Here is a 7,432-nt window from a genome sequence, read left to right on the forward strand (position 1 = left end):
TCAAATAAATAAATAAAAAATAAAATCTTTAAAAAATAATAATAAAATAAAATAAAATCGAACACGATTGTTTGGCACATTGGTCATGCACATATTTCTTCAGTTATGGCTCATTGAACAAGATGCTGTATCTCTAAGACTAACATTCTTCTCTCTCTCTTTTTTTTTTTTTTAAGATTTTATTTATTTGACAGAGAGAGGGAACACAAGCAGGGGGAGTGGGAGAGGGAGAAGCAGCCTTCCCACAGAGCAGGGAGCCCGATGTGGGGCTCGATCCCAGGCACCCCAACATTCCTCTCTTAATCTATCCTTCCATCCTGTCTAAACTTAACCTAGGATTCGTCCTATTTCACAGAAAGTGTTTTTTCAAATGTCAAATGAAATATTAACTATTCAAATAAAAGAGGCCATTCTAAATCAAGAGTTACCTTGAGTTAGAATAGATAAAAATCAAGTAGAATTGAGTCAGTTGAAACAAAAATCTTCAGTGCGAGGTCAAAAGAGCTCTGTTTTGGAAATCTTTCCAACAATGCTCAAAAGAAAAGCCTATTTTATTTTCGGAAATGCAGTCAGATGGGTGTTTAGGAATAAAATTACTGCAAGCACTGTGGCTCTAGAAGGCGTAAGGGTTTAGAATGAGGATGGACAAAATATTGACATTTTAGGGAACAATGACGAAGCATGTATATTCTTATGTAATAAATGAATGTGGTGATGGAGAAGAGAGAAATGTTTATCTTGTTCATTTATGAGTTGACTTAATGTTTGCATTCCATTCTGTCTGCCCAATGTGTCTGTAATGTGAATGCGTATCAGCCTGTCTGCCTTGGATTCTAAACTGTTAGAGACGAGGCAAGGGTTAGCTAATTCTCTCTGTGAATCATTTAGCATGGCATAGCAGCACACACAATTAGAGATTTAATAAATGTGTTTATTATGACCTTAGGAGAGAGGCTTAGTACCTGCCATCACTTCTTAAGAGGATGGGGAAAGTTGACTTGATCTATTTTTCATATATTGTTAGCCACGGAACATATGCTGAATATGATAGCCAAGGCCTATCAGGGATGTCTACTGGTAAATGTCTGTATGACATAATAAGAAATATATTTGGTCTTCATCCCTGGTTCCTGGCACAGAGCTAAAACTGGTGGAATTTCCTGATAGGAATGTCTTTTCATTCTTTTTCTCATGGGGCCCCTTTTGAGCACATCTGAGTTTATGCTAATGAATGACCTAGTGATGGAGCTGGTCACCAGAAAGCCCAAGGTTGGTCTTTTTTTTTTTTTTTTTAACTGACTTCTAGTTTAGTTACACCGACACTGTATGATTGCTATTCTTTAAATTTGTTAAAGTGTGTTTTATGGCCTAGAATGTGATCTGTCTTGGTGAGTGTTCTGTGTGAGCTTGAGAAAAATGTATATTCTGCTATTGTTGGATACGGTCATTTATAGATGTCAATTATATCCCGTTGACTAATGATGTTGTTGAGTTCAACTATGTCCTTACTGATTTTTCTGCCTGCTGGATCTGTCCATTTCTGAGAGAGGGGTGTTGAAGTCTCTAACTGTAACAGTGAGTTCCTCTTTCTAGGTCACAGTGATGAAAAAGAGAGGATATTTCTGGAGAACAGAGATGGAGAAACTTTTTGTTTTCAAGATGTTATTTATTTATCTATTATTTATTTGAGAGAGAGACAGAAAGAGGGAGAGTGCGCATGAGTGAACAGAGGAGGGGCAGAGGGAAAGAATCTCCAGCAGACTCCAAGCTGAGCACAGAGCCTGGCACGGGGCTTGATCCCACAACCCCAAGATCACAACCCAAGCCCAAACCAAGAGTCAGACGCTTAACTGGCTGAGCCACCCAGGCACCCCTTAAGATTTTATTTTTAAGTAATCTCTACACCCAGTGCAGGACTTGAACTTATTACATGCTCCACCAACTGAGCCAGCCAGGCACCTCAGTGATGGGAAATTTTCAAGGTTTATTCTCTTAGCAACTTTCAAATGTACAATACAATATTTTTAACCATAGTTGCCATGCTGTATATTATATCTCCATGACTTTATTTTATAATTGGAAGTTTGTACCTTTTGGCCACCCTCACCCATTTCACCCATCCCCCACCCCAATGACCAGTGTCCTTATAAGAAGAAAAATGTTGTACACATAAACACAACATTATATGTCAATTATATCTCAATGAAATTGGAGGAGGGGGAGGATGAAAGAAAAGAATGTACACAAACGGCCACGTGAAGACAGAGGCAGAGACCAGAGGGACGCGGCCACAGCCAAGGAAGGCCTGCAGCCACCAGAGGCTGGAAGAGGCAGGGAAGGATCCTCCCTTAGAGGCCTTGGTGGAAGCATAATCCTGCCAACACCCTGGTTTAGGACTTCTGGTCTCCAAAGCTGTGAGAAAATAAATTCTGTTATTTAAAGCCACCAAGTTTGTGGTTGTTTGACATGGTAACCTGGAAACCAGTATGTCACTTCTCCTCCTCCTCCTCCTTCTTCTTCTTTTAATTATGTAAATATTTTATTTTTTTTCTTTTTGAAAGAGAGAGAGAGTGTGTGTGCATGCACACGGGGTAAGGGGAGCAGAGGGAGAGATTCTTAAGCAGGCTCCATGTCCAGCATGGAGTCGGAAGTGGGGCTCTACACAGGGCTCGATCTCACAATCCTGAGATCATGATCTGAGCCGAAATCTAGAGTCGGACGCTCAACCGACTGAGCCACCCGGGGGGCCCCACCAATACACCACTTCTGACCTTTCATTTTATTATGACCATTGAAGCTCCATGAGGAGAGGTGTGTCCTTCTTTTTGGTGCTCGGCACCTCATAGTGGGTGCTTAATATCATCAAATGTTATGAGATATCAATACCAGGGGAAATTGTACCAACTCCACATTGCAGTGGTAGATGAATTATTTCCCCAATACTGTATAACATTTACAATATCCACAGAGGCTATATGTGAATGCAGATCTAATGTACAAGTATTAACTAGTTTTACAAGGTCTGTGTCTTTGTTAGAAGAGTAGTAATACAGGTGAGTGTAAGAGTGGGCTGGAGATAGAAGATTTGGCAGCTATTCCCATTTTCATCACTGCCTCACTAAGCCTCAGGCAACAGGGCTCATTTCCATGTCTCAGTTTCCCAAGGCTTGAAAAGAAAACCCTGTCCCCTTTCTGCCTACTCAGGGGGACCGAGGGGGAGAAGGAAAGCCTGCAAAGGGCTCCAACTTACTTTAGAGAGATATACAATGGCCCCACATGATTTGTTTCCCTCTCTAGAAAACAGTTAAAGTTCTGTTTCTGTTTCACTTATGGTATCAGGATTCTCCTACCATTAAGCAAAGTGTAAGACATAAGCGACTTGTTAATAACCATCATCTCCATTTTACAGATGGAGATACTTAAGGTAGAAGAGGGTTATATGTTCAAGTTGGCAAAGTAATTCACCAGCAGAATTCCAAAAAGAGACTGAGTCCAAAACAAAATGATTCTGTGGAGCCATCTGCTCTCTGGCTGCACAGACAGTTCCCTAAAACGCAGTAAGTATTGTTGAAACTATTTTTACTGTAGCAGAAGTCAATCAGACATCTGGGATTCAGATAAGACCTGGCTTAAGCATTTCAACAACGAGATGCTTTTTTCGGTCTACCGGCTAGTAGATTTTATGCCCTATCTACATCCTCCGTATTTGCAAATGCAAGTTAATTAAGGATAATTAGAGAATCCCTTTGGTCTTATAAGTCATGAAATTTAAGCAGTGGCCACAAAGAAGATGGATTACATTGACTGGATAAAATAGTTATGTTTGTGAAGATGACGAGAATAAACACAACAAGCAAACCAGATCCAAGTCTCTGATACTTTTATTTGGCTCAGATCTAGGCAACCAGAGTCATGCACTAATCTAATGAGGTGACTTAACTCTGATTGGGGGGGGGCATGGGTGGAGAGATGCAAGTGCTGGATATGAGACAATGGCAGAAGGTAGAGAACTGTGAAAACTGGGTGATAGATACATGGGAGTTCATCACACTCTTCTATTTACTTCATATATGTTTGAAATTTTCCAAAATAAGAAATAGCTTGGTGTAGCAAGTTGCTAACCAACTTTGCAAAAAGACTCACATGGTCTTCCATGACTTTTTATCTTTTTTTTTTTTAATGTTTTATTTATTTATTCATGAGAGTCAGAGAGAGAGAGAGAGAGAGAGGCAGAGGCAGAGAGAGAAGCAGGCTCCCCGCCTAGCAGGGAGCCCGATGCGGGACTCGATCCCAGGACCCTGGGATCATGACCTGAGCCAAAGGCAGACGCTTAACCATCTGAGCCACCCAGGCGCCCGACTTTTTATCTTTTAAATCTTTTTAAAAAAGATTTATTTACTTATTTGATAGAGAGAGATCAAGAGTGGGGAGACGGGCAGAGGGAGAGGGAGAAACTTAAGTAGACTCGGTGCTGAGCACAGAGCCCGATCCCGTGACCCTGAGATTATGACCTGAGCCAAAATCAAGAGTCGGATGCTTAATTGACTGCGCCATGTAGGCACCCTGTGACTTTTTATCTTTGAGTAAATCCATCGCTAGAATAAAAATAGCTAGCTTTCTACGCTTTGTCTTATGAATACACATGATGTTGAAAGAAATCGATTATTCAGGAGCTTCAAAAAATGTAGATAATAAAATCTTTGCTGCTTCTTGAATTTGAAAGAGGTTTTGAAATTATTTAATTGACTTACAGCATATTGTGATTCAATAAAATATTTTTTGAGGGATTAAAACACCCAACTTGGATAACAGTCCAATTACATCCTAAGCAAGTAGTTGAGCTGCAATAAATTATCCCATGTATCTTGGTAATACTTTTTGACCCTGAAATACAAAGTATTAGGCTGTTATGATTATGTTAGCAAACAGACCACATTTTCCTGAATCATCGTTGGTATGATTAGTACACAATTGAAAGAAAGGTGTCATATAAAGTTTGAAACAGAGAAAAAAATTTTGATCATATAATGTATCTCTTTTATTGAAAAAGTATGATGTTTAAGCACAAAATGTCTCTCAAGATTCAGGAGGTCCCAACTTAAAGATTGTGAACTCAAGTTCACAATCACTTATTTACTCCCTTAAGATTTTTTTTTCCAGATTTTATTTATTTTGAGAGAGAGAGAGAGAGAAAGGCGAGCATGAGTTGGGGGAGGGGCAGAGGAAAGGGGAGAGAGAATCCCAAGCAGACTCTGTTCTGGGTGTGGAGCCCAGAATAAGTCTTCCTCAAGAATTCCTCAAGAATTAAAGTTTTAAGGGGCGCCTGGGTAGCTCAGTTGTTAAGTGACTGCCTTTGGCTCAGGTCATGGTCCCAGGGTCCTGGGATTGAGCCCCGCATCGGGCTCACTTCTCCCTCTCTCACTCCCCCTGCTTGTGTTCCCTCTCTCGCTGTGTCTCTCTCTGTCAAATAAATAAAATCTTAAAAAAAAAAGAAGAATTGAAGTTTTAAAATGGTCTCTAATACTTAAATCTCTCTCTACCCTTGGTTGTTGCTGGTGTTTCATTTATTTTTATTTTTATTCCAGTATAGTTAACATAGTGTTATATTTGTTTCAGGTGTACCCTTAGTTGTTTTAATTGCCTTCCTCTGGCTACTCTCCAGTTGCATTAACTCTTTTTTGGGTGTGTTTTTTTCTCAACATCTTTATTATTATTATTAAAGCTTTATTGAGGTTTAATTCATGTACCATATGATTTACTCATTTAAATAATACAATTTAGGTATGCCTGGCTGGCTGAGTCGGTAGAGCATGCAACTCTTGATCTCAGCGTTGTGAGTTCAAACCCCATGTTGGGATTGGAATATTCTTTAAAAAAAAATTTTTTTAAGATTTTTATTTATTTAAGAGAGAGAGTGAGAGAGAGCATGAGAGGAGAGAGGGTCAGAGGGAGAAGCAGACTCCCCACTGAGCAGGGAGCCCGATGTAGGACTCGATCCTGGGACTCCAGGATCATGACCTGAGCCGAAGGCAGTCGCTTAACCAACTGAGCCACCCAGGCGCCCTAGAAAAATTTTCTAAAGATTTTATTTACTTATTTGACAGAGCGAGAGAGAGAGACAGTGAGGGAGGGAACACAAGCAGGGGGAGTGGGAGAGGGAGAAGCAGGCCTCCCACTGAGCAGGGAGCCTGATGCAGGGCTTGATCCCAGGACTCTGGGATCATGACCTGAGCCGAAGGCTTGATCCCAGGACCCTGGGATCATGACCTGAGCCGCTGCTCACCCGACCCTCCAGAGGGGAGACCTAAGGTCATTACCCAGTGTGAGCGGCTTGAACATCTCAGGAGGAAATCCGAGGCCCTGTTCCGATGGCTATTTAAAAAAAAAAAAAAAAAAAAAGCCCTTCAAACCAACTGGCCTTTTCAAATTTACCACGCCCCTTAACGACTGAGCCACCTAGGCGCCCGGGAGAAGAGTTTTCACTTTTTGACTATTATGATTATGCCGCTGTGAACATTCATGTGTAAGAGGTTTTTGTTGTTGTTGTTTTTGTGGACATGTTTTTATCTCTTCTGGGTTTATACATGGGACTGGAATTGCTGGGTCATATAGTAATTCTATGTTTAACATTTTGAGGAACTGCCAGATTGTTTTCCAAAGAAGCTGCACCATTTTGCAGTCCCACCAGCAATATACTAAGGTTCCAATTTCTCCACATCCTCACAACACTATTATCTCTTTGATTTTAGCCATCCCAGTGGGTGTGAAGTGTATCTCTTTGTGGTTTTGATTCGCATTTCCCTAATGGCTAATGAAGTTGAGTATCTTTTCATGTGCTTATTCGTTAACTTTGAGGTAGGCCTGCCAGCTTCCTTTCTTAGGAGGGAAAATTATGGCTTTGTACCACCAGCAAGTTTTTATTGAGTGTCTTTGTGCCTAGATTATTAGAAGAATAAATTGATACTCTCTTTTCCAATGAAGCTCAGCTACTGCTCTGACATGGTGAATGAAAGGCTTTCTTTGCATTTTTTTTTTCCAAAGAAAATTCAGGACTATACTGGGTAAGAAGTTAAACATTAAGTACGCTAAAATATAACCTAAAAAATATTCTTGCAGCCTAAGGAAGCGGAGTGCCTTTGTTTTATTTCATCTGACATAGTGCATATAAACAAATATATTTAAAAGAACAGTGTTAGGTCCTATGAGAGGTGAGTGAATTGCCATCTTCACGTCTCTTTCTTTAAATACTGGTGGATTTAAGAGGGGAGAGGAAGTATAGGAAAACCAACGGAGTGTCATCCAGTCGGGTTGAAGAAATCGGTATTTACAACCTTCAATTTTCTCTGTTCACATAAAGTCAATTCCAAGGGCTCATCCGAATCCCCTCATTGTATTAGAGTATTTGGTTATTTTGAATGTCGCTCTGAAAGAG

This window comes from Leptonychotes weddellii, chromosome 13 (genome assembly GCF_054177405.1).
Source record: "Leptonychotes weddellii isolate Sample4059 chromosome 13, ASM5417740v2, whole genome shotgun sequence".
In the NCBI taxonomy this organism is placed as follows: Eukaryota; Metazoa; Chordata; class Mammalia; order Carnivora; family Phocidae; genus Leptonychotes; species Leptonychotes weddellii.